This window comes from Podarcis melisellensis (genome assembly GCF_964234715.1).
Source record: "Podarcis melisellensis genome assembly, chromosome: 4".
Lineage (NCBI taxonomy): Eukaryota > Metazoa > Chordata > Lepidosauria > Squamata > Lacertidae > Podarcis > Podarcis melisellensis.
Genome location: NC_138531.1, coordinates 42,328,003 through 42,340,145, shown reverse-complemented (window position 1 = coordinate 42,340,145; position 12,143 = coordinate 42,328,003). Strand labels below are relative to the sequence as shown.

General features: G+C 42.3%; 1 long non-coding RNA gene across 1 annotated transcript; it reads left to right on the top strand.

Annotated features, from left to right (window-relative positions):
- The first annotated feature begins 58 nt into the window (after positions 1 to 58).
- Positions 59 to 11,615, top strand: LOC309368918. Its single transcript, XR_014167970.1, has 3 exons — positions 59 to 260; positions 1,123 to 1,185; positions 11,029 to 11,615. It is a non-coding gene; the product is annotated as an uncharacterized lncRNA (long non-coding RNA).
- The last annotated feature ends 528 nt before the right edge of the window (positions 11,616 to 12,143 follow it).

The following is a 12,143-nucleotide window of genomic DNA, read 5'->3' as shown; positions in this document are numbered from 1 at the left end:
TTCTCACTGTTTTATCTTTCGTTAAACACTTTGAGGTTTTCTACAATCAAGTGGAGTTCATTTTTTATGAGATAAAGAACAAAATAAATAAATACAGGAGGCAAATAAGCCTAAATAAGGCTGCAATGGTATACACACAAACCTGGCTCGGAGTATGTCCCTTTGGACTCAATGCGACTTACTTTGAGGAGACAGCATAGAATTGCCCTGTTAAATATTCTGAAGCATGCTCCATTGTGTTCAATGGGACTTCCAACCAGGTGAGTATAAGATTTCCACATTAGAATTCATTTAGATTTATGAAATAATTAAACATGCGTTAAAAAAAATTCCCTCTAGAATCAAAGAGACTTCTTCTGACTTGAGATATGTTCTTTAGTTACTATATATACAGACACCCACCCACCCACCCACCCACCCACCCACACCTGTTAGCAGATAAGCTATTCTGGTGTGTGGCGATTGACCTTTTCAACTACGCAGCCTTTCCTGATTGGGTTTAGGTGCTTAGCAGCATTAGGTATTTATATGGTCCTCATATCTGATGTAGCAAAGTACATTCTCTAGATAGTAAACCTTGATAACATCTCAGACTTTAGATAAGTTCAAAATTTTTCTTTCTGCATCGAAGATTTCCGGGTGCCTCTAGGTCCTTGTGGAATTGGAGAAGCTGAGTCTGTAACATGTATCTTTTTATGTTGTCTGTTTTGCACCCTGATTAGATCAGAGTTATTGTTAGATTTAAGGAAATCCTCACATAAGTTAATTGGAAGATGTCAGATTGGGTTTGGTTTTGCTCTGTGCCTTCCTTGAGGGCTTCTGGAGGGATGTAAGTTTGAATTGTTCTAGTGTATCTCATTTGCCTGGGTGAGGAGGTGATGGAGATTTTTGCCTGGCTGGAATGAAGCCTTTTGTACAAAGATGCACATCTATTGCTGCGCAAAGTTTTGCCAATGGCTTTTCGCACTGCTGGTATGGGGCCCCTGGAAGGGGATATGGTCCTCATGCTAAAAAAACAAAGTTCCCTGCCCCTGATTTAAATTATGGTAGCTATTTCTACATATCTATAGTAATCATTCTAAAATTTGTCCTCCTTTGTCCTCTTTCTTGACCACCCTAAAGACAAATCAGCTAAGAGTGAGAGTGGGGAACAGACATGGAATGCAGAAGGAGAGAGACTTGAAGGTTAGTATTATTATTATTATCATCCTCCTCTTCATTATTATTAAATTTGTATACCACCCTCTATCTGCAGGTCTCAGGGTGGTTCAAAACGTAAAAACACAATATAATAACACAAAATACATAATAAAAATAAAAACAAGAAAAAACCCAGTAATCTCCCCCCTCCCCAACACACTGCCTGGATCCTAAAGGTATATAATGAAGGAGCCAGCCAAACCTCCCTGGGCAGAGCATTCCACAAATGAGAAGCCACTGCAGAGAAGGCCCATTCTTGTGATGCCACCCTCCAGACCTCTTGTGGAAGAGGCACACAAAGAAGGACCTCAGAAGATGATCTCCAGTAGGTTAACATAGAGAAAGGAAGTTATTGAGGTAGACCTGTATGGAAATGGCCTCTTGACATTTGCAGGCAGAGAAATTGTGGGTCCCATTTCACCCTGTTTCTTCAGGGGATAGTTCCTCAGGGGTGGCATTCACCATTAGCAGTGACAATGGCACAGTTTCTTTTGCTCTCCCTAAGATTTTATTTTGTTATTGTTCTTTTAATGCTGCTACAAGTGGTATTGGCAGCCTGGCCACCATTTTGTATTCCCCACAATGCCATGGGCCTAGCATTATTCTGGGGCATTGTGGAGGAGAAAATGCCACTCAGAATATTGGTGCCCTTCTTGGGGCTGGGAGAAGTAAGAAAAAGTAAATATCCAAAATGTTCTTTAGGGAATGACTTGTGACAAATTTTGGGTCAGCTCTAATCAGAGCAGAGACAGCCTTGGAGAAGGCACACACTCCAGGCTGGGAAATATATGCCATGGAGAGAATATTTTGGCTGCTTAAAGGGCCTTTGAAGAGGCGAATCAGAGTTCCATCACTGCAAGAAGTAGTGATGGATAATTATGGTGGCATCATCAGGTAGGCAGCTGCAGGACTGAATTTTCCAAATGCTTTTATTCAAACTGAATTAGTCAAAATGAGGGAAGTATTGTTTACACCATAGCAAAGAGACTGATTCCTCAGCTGATTGGAACTCTGTTTTGACATTATTTGGATGGTAGTCAACCAAGTATTACTCACAGCAGACTTAGTGAAATTTATGGGCCGACTTAGTCATGTTCATTATTTCAGTGGGTTTATTCTGAGTAAAACTTAGGTGAATACCACCCTTTGGTTCCTAATTTTTACCTACTGGATAATGTATTTTCCCCTTCTATCTGGAAATTGCCACAAATGCCTATCAGATATTCAGTCCCTTAACTCATTTTAAAGGGTATGCATTAATGTCAAATGGAATGTTTTTAATCAACATATCAAACCCTAGGAATCTGGATTCTACAGGAGACGTCTGTATTTTAGCATGAAATAATGAGAATTAATATAGGAGTTCCAGGACCAAGAAATAAAAAAATAATACCCGATAAGCAACTTCAATTTTTTTTTTTTTACTGCACAAAATACAACATCTGTAGTTGTGCATTTCTTATGTGTCTGGTTATGCACACAACCCTGTAATAGGACTCTTAATAGCAGTGGTTTCAAATGCATAAGTTCTACCTTATCCTAATGTAAATCTTAGAACACTGCCATTATGCTGCCAGCAGCGTTAATGTACAAGGTCCCTCCAAAGTGATGCATTAAGTAAACTGGGTGGAAATCCACAAAGTAAGTAATGGAAAATCATTTGAATTGGAAAAAGCATTGACCTTCATATCAGCCTTTGCGATTCCATTGTGTCTCAAAGCAGCTGTTTTCTTCTACATGCAGCTATTCTGTTTGTTGCCATTCAAAATATTTCATCTTCTTGAAATGCTCATTGTCAAAAATATTGTGTAGAAATGCATTAAGCATGGAACTTGGCTCCTCAAACTGGAGGCAAAACAGACTTTTAGCATGAGACCAGTGCCTGCTGCAAGATACACAAAGGCATGTGAGCACATGCATAGCATTTCTATACATGTGAAGGGAATTTTCAAATTTTATTATCTGCTGGAAATTGTCATGTGCTGTTTTGGAAGATCACACCATGCAATTGGAATGGGAAGACTGAAAAACCGTCATGCACAGAGTTGCAAGCAATTGTTCTTCAGCAATAATGGAAGGGAAAGAAGTATGAAACCAATAGGTTAGGTGCGCAGAGCCTTTGGACTTCCAGATGTTGAACCACAGCTCCCATCATTCCTGGACATTGGCCAGGCTCGCCAGGGCTCATGGGAGATGCAGTTCAGCAGCACCCACAGGTTCCCTACATCTGCAATTGGTAATCAAAGGTCCCCAAAACTTTTCAAACAAGACGTTGTCGCATGGGAATGATTTTAAAAGCTATCAATTTAGGACATCTTATAAAATGTTTATAGCCATCTTCTGAACTGATAAGCATTCCAAACAACTCATAAAGAAACAGATATATTTCATCAATAGGAGAATAAACAAAGAAGGCAAATGCAGAATATTAGAATCACAATTCTTCGTATAACAAATAGTATATTTTAGGAAGTGTCCAACTGGACCATATGTCAACAAAAATGAACATACCGGTAAGAAGAGCTTGCTGGATCAGGCCAATGACCCATCTAGTCTAGCATGCTGTTCTCATAATAGCCAACCAGATGCCTGTAAGAAACCTGCAAACAGAACCTGAACACAAGAGCATTCTACCCTGCCCTGTGGTTCCCAGCAACTGGTATTCATAAGCATTTACTGGCTCCAATCGTGGAGGCAAAACATAGCCATAATGGCTAGTAGCTGTTGATAGTTTATCCTCCCTGAGTGAGCCATCCAGGTTAGTGGTCATCACTGCTGGTGTGGGAACAAGTTCCATAGTTTAACTATGGGCTGCATGAAGCAGGTTGTGCTGTGGTCTAAACCACCAATCCTCTTGGGCTTTCTGATCATAAAGTTGGCAGTAAGCCCTCATTGTTTTGTCCTAGCTCCTGCCAACCTAGCAGTCTGAAAGCATGCCAGCATGAGTATATAAATAGCTACTGCTGCAGCGGGAAGGTAAAAGACGTTTCTGTGCTCTCTGGCACTTGTCATGGTGTCCTGTTGCTGTTGGTTTCTGCTTTCTTCTCTGTGCAGCGAAGTGCTTGTCACGAGACAGGTGTTTACATTCCACAGAGTCTGTACTGTTGGAGGTTTTCCCACGGGAAAGGAGACTGGATGTGACGTACACTGGTTTCCTGTTTTTCACTGCTCTTTGCAGTTTCAGTTAGTGATTCTCTCCGTGCCTTAGAGGAGAGATGACGCTTTCTCTGCTCTGGCAGAGGGAAGATGTTTTTCTGTAACTTACCAGCTTTGAACTGTAAATAAAGTAGTATAGAGCATGTTGGCTCATACTTCTCATCATTCCGCTGTGCACTGGACACTGCTTATCAACAACATTTGGTTATGGGCCCAGAAAAATGCAGTGTTTTGAGATTGGGCTTCAGAAGTCGGGCTCCTGGCAAAGGAACAAAGGAGCTAGAGACGAAGTGCCGGCAAAGCATCGGAACAGCGGCAGAGAGACGGAACGCAAGGTATCTGCTCTGCGCGTCAAAATGATTGATGAAGGTATGTGCTACTGCTCCGGGCAGCCTGCCAGCTTCTAATTAATGGCTTTATGGCTGGACTTTGAACTTTTAATAGCCGGTTTTGCCGCGGCACAGGCAAATGGCTCAAAGGGACGCTATGCTGGGGGAAAACGAAAGTAAAGTGCAGCTGCAGCTCTATGACGCAGCAAGAATTTAGCACAGCATAGAGAAAGCACTTGGGGATTTTCACTTTTGAGCTTGCTTTTGGAATGCAGTTTGAAACAGCTGCAGATAAGCAACGTAGCATACAGAAAGCAGCACAGGCAAGGCAGAGGCTGTTTTGAGATTGCCTTTGGATTGAAGCAGCTGTACACAGAAGCAGCATGTATACAGCAGCTTGATTTAAAGCAGCATAGATGATGCAGGAGGCAAATGCCAGAGTCATGATGGCTAGCTGCAGAAGGCTGGATGAGGCAAGTGGGGAATTTGATACCACTGATCAGCCAAATGCTCAACTCACAGTAGCTTGTGATACTGCCATGATTCAGAATGGAGCAGATCGGCGGGGTGCTGGCTGCATGGGAAATGGGGAGACTTCACAGTCATCATCCCATAGTGCAGTGGAACCACCAGATGGCGCCAAAGCTTTGAAGGCAGTGAAATGCTACTCGTGTGGACGTCTAGACCATATGAAGAGGGAATGCAAATATCCCAGGGCCAAGACAGAGCAGCGCAGCGGAAGCTCATCGCGTGGAAAAGGCCAGAGCAAAGGCAAAGGTCCGATGTCCAGGACAACGCAGCACAAGGCGATGGTCTCACGCTACGCTCCAAAGGTTGCAGAGGTTGCGGAGGTTGCAGAGGTCCAGAAGACGTCTAGATCTTTCTTCATTGTTGATTCAGCTGCAACGCATCACATGTGCAACGATAAGCGACTGTTCGTGTCTTTTACACCGCAGGAAGGTGCGATTCACCAGGCAGATGACCACACCATTCCCAGTAAAGGCTATGGAACTGTTGTTCTTCACAGTTTGGACTTGTCGATACAGGACGTGCTTTATGTGCCGGACGCGAAACATAATCTGCTTAGCGTTGGACAGCTGATGGAGCGGAAAATAGACGTTTCCTTTACGAACAAAAAGTGCATCATCACAAAGAAAAATGATTATCAATTGTATGCTGAATTTGTTGATCGTTTGTTTCTTTTGTATTATGATGATGTTGTGCAGGATGACACTTGTTGCATTGCAGGTTCTAACAAAAGTTTGCATGCAGATTGTATTCATGCTTTTCACAGGAAATTTGGACATTTGCATTTTGAGGCAGTATCTAAAATGCCTGCCTTGGTTGAAGGTATGACTATTAAACCCTGCAGGTACCACATGAAGTGCAAGGCATGCGCAGCAAACAAGGTGAAAATGGCTGCGAAAGGTAAGGTGTCTAGTAGGCAAGCTACAGAACCATACCAAATTATTCATGCTGATTTGGTTGGACCACTAGCGCCCTCTTTGGGTGGAAATAGGTACTTCATGGTTCTTGTTGATGCATTTTCCAGGTATATTTTTGTGTATAATCTCAAGCAGAAATCAGAGGCTTTTCCTAGGTTCAAGGAATTCTGTGCTTGGTTGGGTAATGTGCATGGTAAGAAAATAAAAATTCTTTTTACTGACCGGGGGGGAGAGTTCACTTCTCAGCAGTTTGAAGCTTTTCTGGCTGAGAAAGGAATTCAACACGATTTGTCTAGTCCTCGCTCGCCATGGCAGAATGGACTTGCGGAACGAGCAAATCAGACATTGCTTCAAGGGTTAAAAACCTTGCTGCATGATGCAAATCTTCCAGAGAGTTATTGGGCCGAATCTCTCTCGTGTTTTGTTTACAGTTACAATCGCAGGTTATCTTCAGCGATTGGTTGTACCCCCTATGAGAAGATGTTTGGCAAGAAGCCATACATCAAACACATGAAAATTTTTGGTTCGGACATGTGGGTTCACTCACCACAAAATTCCAAGTTAGACAAGCGTGGTTCGCATGGTATCTTTCTAGGTTATCAGAAAGGGTCTTACAGAATAATGATGACTGACTCTAAGGAAATTAAGCTCACAAGAAGTGTTGAGTACAATGCCAAGTGGGGGGGAATGTGGGAATTTTCCAATGTTATCCTGATGACAGTGATGAGACTGAGGATAGTCAAAAGCAACCGCAACAACCCACACCCACTGATGAAGGTTCTGATTCTGAGTCTGAAACTGAATCAGATGATTCAGAGGATTTCAAGAGTGCGAAAGCCTCTATGCGACCCTCTGAAAGCTCTGATCAAGAATTGGAGGAACCATTGTTCACAATAGGTCGCCTTTCTCCCAAGAAGGAAGAGGAGAGTGTTGAAGACTTAAGGCTAATTCGCAGGTCACAGAGAGCCACAAAAGGCAGACCTCCAAAGAGATTTGCTGATGAGTTTGCTAAGATAGCAGTAACAGCTGTTAAAAGCTCCAAGAAGGTTTTTGAACCTTCAAGTTTCCAAGAAATCCAGGATTTGGATTCAAAGGAAGCTGAGCCATGGTTAAATGCCATGAAGGCTGAGCTTGATTCCTTGGAAAGGAACAAAACATGGGACCTAGTTCCAGTAGTTCCAGGAATGAAATTGCTTGGAAGCAAATGGGTCTTCAAAGCGAAGACTGATCAAAATGGCAAGATAGTCAGACACAAAGCCAGATTGGTAGCCAGAGGATTTGCACAGGTACCAGGTGAAGACTATCACGAGACCTACTCACCCACAGTGAGGTATGAGAGCATTAGGCTTATGCTCAAGCTAGCTGCAGAGGAAAATCTACACATTAGTCACCATGATGTGAATACAGCTTTTCTGTACGGATCTCTAGCTGAATCACTTTATATGCTTCCACCTGATGGCGTACAGGTAAAACAGGGATTTGTTTGTGCTCTGAAAAAGTCGATTTATGGTCTCAAACAAAGTGCACGGTGTTGGCACACAAAACTCACTGAAGTATTGTTTTCTCTAGGTTTTCAGCAAGGGAAAGCTGATCCATGTGTATTTGTCAAAGAGGAGGGGCAAAAGAAACTGTATTGTTTGTTTTATGTTGATGATCTTTTATTCTTTTGGAAAGATGTCACAATGTACAATAACACCCTAGCTCAACTGAAAGAGCACTTTGACATGAAAGATCTTGGTGAGGTAAACAACTACCTATCTCTGGAAATAGAGAGAGATCAAGATGGTAACATTCTAGTACACCAGTCACGGAAAATTGCTGATGTGTTAAGCAAGCTAAACCTGATGGATGCTAACCCTGTGGACACACCGATGACAACAGGTTATCAGGTAGATGACACTGAAGAAGCATTTTCTGACACTACACTGTACAGAAGTGTGCTAGGCAAGCTAAACTTCATTGCCAGATGTTCAAGACCAGACATTGCTGTTAGCTGTAATTTGCTAAGCAGACAAGTCAACAATCCTACTGTTAAGGATTGGAAAGCTCTGAAACGCATAGCGCGGTATTTGAAAGGCACTATGCATTACAGACTGAGATTTAACAATCAGAAGTCTGGTGGTCTTGAGATATTTGCAGATGCAAGTTTTGGAAGTGACACTACAGACAGGAAAAGTACGTCTGGAGTTTGCTATAAGTACAATCAGGGTCTATTTGATTGGTCATGCAAGAAGCAAACAACAGTTAGCTTAAGTACTTGTGAAGCTGAACTGAATGCACTGTCTTATTCACTTAAAGATTGTGAATGGTTGTTACAATTGTGCAAAGACATGAAAATTCCTGTCAAATGTCCAATCCAGGTTTACCAGGACAACAAAGCATGTTTGGCTTTGCTGAATTCTGAAGGTTGTAAGCAAAGCACGAAGCACTTGCAATTGAAGGTGCAACATGCTAGGGAACGTATTCAGAAGGGACTCGTAACGGTGTCCTATATGCCAGGTAATGAAATTCCTGCTGATGTATTGTCCAAGATTGTATCAAGGGATCAACACTGTACCTATGTGCAGAAGTTGGGTTTGTACTGATATTGTACGAACACGCTGCCCAGAGATGTTCACAGAAAGGGGGAGGATGTTGGTTTCTGCTTTCTTCTCTGTGCAGCGAAGTGCTTGTCACGAGACAGGTGTTTACATTCCACAGAGTCTGTACTGTTGGAGGTTTTCCCACGGGAAAGGAGACTGGATGTGACGTACACTGGTTTCCTGTTTTTCACTGCTCTTTGCAGTTTCAGTTAGTGATTCTCTCCGTGCCTTAGAGGAGAGATGACGCTTTCTCTGCTCTGGCAGAGGGAAGATGTTTTTCTGTAACTTACCAGCTTTGAACTGTAAATAAAGTAGTATAGAGCATGTTGGCTCATACTTCTCATCATTCCGCTGTGCACTGGACACTGCTTATCAACAACAGTTGCACCAGAAGCGGTTTAGCCATGCTGGCCACATGACCCAGAAAAGCTGTCTGCGGACAAATGCTGGCTCCCTTGTCATGAAAATGGAGATGAAATCTGCACCCCATAGTCAAATTCAACTGGACTTAAACATCCAGGGGTCCTTTACTTTTACCTCTTGCATGAAGAAGTAGTTCCTTTTGTCTGTCCTGAATCTTCCAACTTTATTCTCCAGGACAGATTCTAGAGACGTTTCGCCGCAAACCACAAAAATGAAAGCCCACCCCCCATCTTTGGTACTGTGTGATTGCTTTGGACCATCTAGTTGGCTTCATTTAGACATCTGGCCATGCAAAAAGGAGGCCGCTTGCCATTGCCATTCTGTCTTGGCCTTACTTCTGGAGTGCCTTGCTACAGTAGACTCCTCAGGCACGCCAGAAAACAACAGAGATGCCAGTGGAGGTTGACTCTGTGGCAGAAATGAGTGCCTTTTACTCTGCCAGAGTGTCAGAACATTTGAAATCCCAAAAATGTCAACGGGATATCTGTGCTAAAGGGCAGTTTAGCAACTGAACGAGCAGATAAATAAATGGCTTTGTTGCCTGATCATTTTGCCCCTTAGGGTGACTTGCTCCATGCTGTTATCATGGCCATAAAACACTGTTGTGAATGCAAATATCCCATTGATTTAAACACCTTGCAGATTCCCAATGACCCTTGGTTTCTGCTTGTGTATATGTCCCTTGTTCCCTCTCTCATAATGTGTCTGGGATGAAAGCCCTGTTCTGTCTGTCTTCCATTGCCTTTTCTTTCCAGTGGCACCTATAATAACCTCTTTGCTTTATCTGTACCCTCTCAGTCATAATGTTGTCCTTCTCCTGCTTACTTGTTCCCCGATTACCACTGAATTCACATGCTATCTGATAAGTGCAGGTATCTTCTTTTCTCCCTTGTAAAAAAAAAATTGGAAGCAGAAAGTGTTCCTAATTCTGTCAAGAAAATGACTTTCGATCCCCCTCCCTTGCATATTATTCTCGTGAGGGTCAGATGTGAATCGATTTCTGACGTGGGTTTTTTTCATGGCTGTAAAGTGGTAAAATGTGGAGTGCTTTGAAGTTAGAAATGTAATTGTGGAGACATAAAAATTGTATCTATAGCCATCACAGAGATATTTATCTCAAGATGACTGTCTCAGTGTCCTTCAGAGCAATAACTGCAACAGCCGAGAACATAACAGAGGGAGCTGAAATGTTATGACTCATTTACTTCTAACAAGTCTAATACACTTCAGTGAAAACGTATTGCACATGACATAAGGGACTCTCTGATATACTGGAACAAGCTTCAAAGGCCATTGAAATAAAATACCAGCCATTACTACTGCTCAAATATTCTTCAGTGTCTAAATTAGGCCACCAATACCAAAGATTGTAATTGCGTTATTCTCTCTGATTCCTTGTCGCTCAGAGAAATATCTATGTTTTGCACACTCTTTTGTCCAGGAGGAGTGAGGTAGATAAACCAGGCTCATAAAACATGTTATTTTTTATTGTCACGTGCAACATTACTATTGCAATGTCATTTAAGATGTTAAAATGTTCACACTTTAAATGCATAAAAATATCTGTAATGGCTTCCTCTGACTATGACAGAGAATTCAGAGGAAGGCGTTCAGGATGCTATGCAGAATGTCTTTGTGAATGGGGAAGCGGCGAACAATTAATGCTATGTAAACATTGCTGGCATAGGTTGTCTTTTTCTCAATTTGAATCAAAGCTGGTTTTGGGGGAAAACACATCAAAAATGCAGGATCGATAGATATGGATTGGGACTAATGTCATATGTACTCCGCTTCATTAACCAGTTGAGGGAGTGCACTGGATGAAGAGTAAACAGAAGAGGGTACACAGCTTAATTAACCTAAATTTGGGGGTCTCTCTCTTTGTCACTACAGTATGTACTTGGAAATAGGTGCAATACTCCCAGGTGTGCCATCCACGGGCCATTACTCTGGACACGACCAAACAGCAGCAATGGACACAGGAAGCAGCCTTAATTGAGATGAAGTGATTTGCCCTTCTACTCCAGTATTGTTTGGCTACCCGCAGTGGCTCTCCCCAGAGTCTTGGGCAAAAAGCCTTCCTATCACTTCCTTTTTGGTCCTTCTACCTGGAGATGTCATGGATCGAACCTGGGGGCTTCTGCATGCAAAATGTAGGTGCTCTACCACTGAGCTATGGTGCCTTCTCTGGCAACGTAAGCTGACTCCGCTTGGCAAGGTAAGCCACCTTCATATCGAAGCCATTAATTCAGCTCTCAGTCATCTGATCGTGCTTGCATCTTGAACCTCCAGCTCAGGTTAATGGTTTTAAATTCACAGGATTCCAAGGATGCTCTGTTGCTCAGCCCCTCACCATCTTCACAGGACTGATTCTCCCTGGTCCCTGTGGAAAAGCCCAAAAAGTTGTCCTGCTTTTCAATTTGTAGTGCAAACAAAACCTTTGGTTTAGTCACCTGTTTCAGTTAGTCCTGCCACACCCAAACTCTCAGTGTCTCTCCCTTTTGTAGCCTTTTGTGCTTGTCCTCCCCTTAATTTGTCAAACATATTGTATGTGTGTGCGTGCATGCGTTTGTATACATACACATACACTCTACAATTAATAAAAGATCATTAAATACAGACCATAATCACAAGATTATTTAAAGAAATGTTTCTTTTAAAATGCAATTCTCTTTTATGGCGAAAGTCCTAGAGATGCTGTATCACATTCAAACACACACACACACACACACACAATCGGGTTTAAATGTGTTAAGAGTAATCACGGAAACTGTCACAGAGCTTAAGGGGAGGTGTTTGCCCAAATCTGGGTTCTATTCTTTGGCAGAAAGCAATACTGTAGTTTAAATTAGTGTGGTGCAGCTGAACCCTTATTTAAAATGTGTTCCACTGACATTGCAAGAAGAGGGTGTCTTTGTTTAATAGCGCTGGCAGAACAGCACATTTTCCGCGGAAACCCGTTGGAGTTTAGACCTTTTAATAGAAAGTGACAATTTAAATTGCCATGA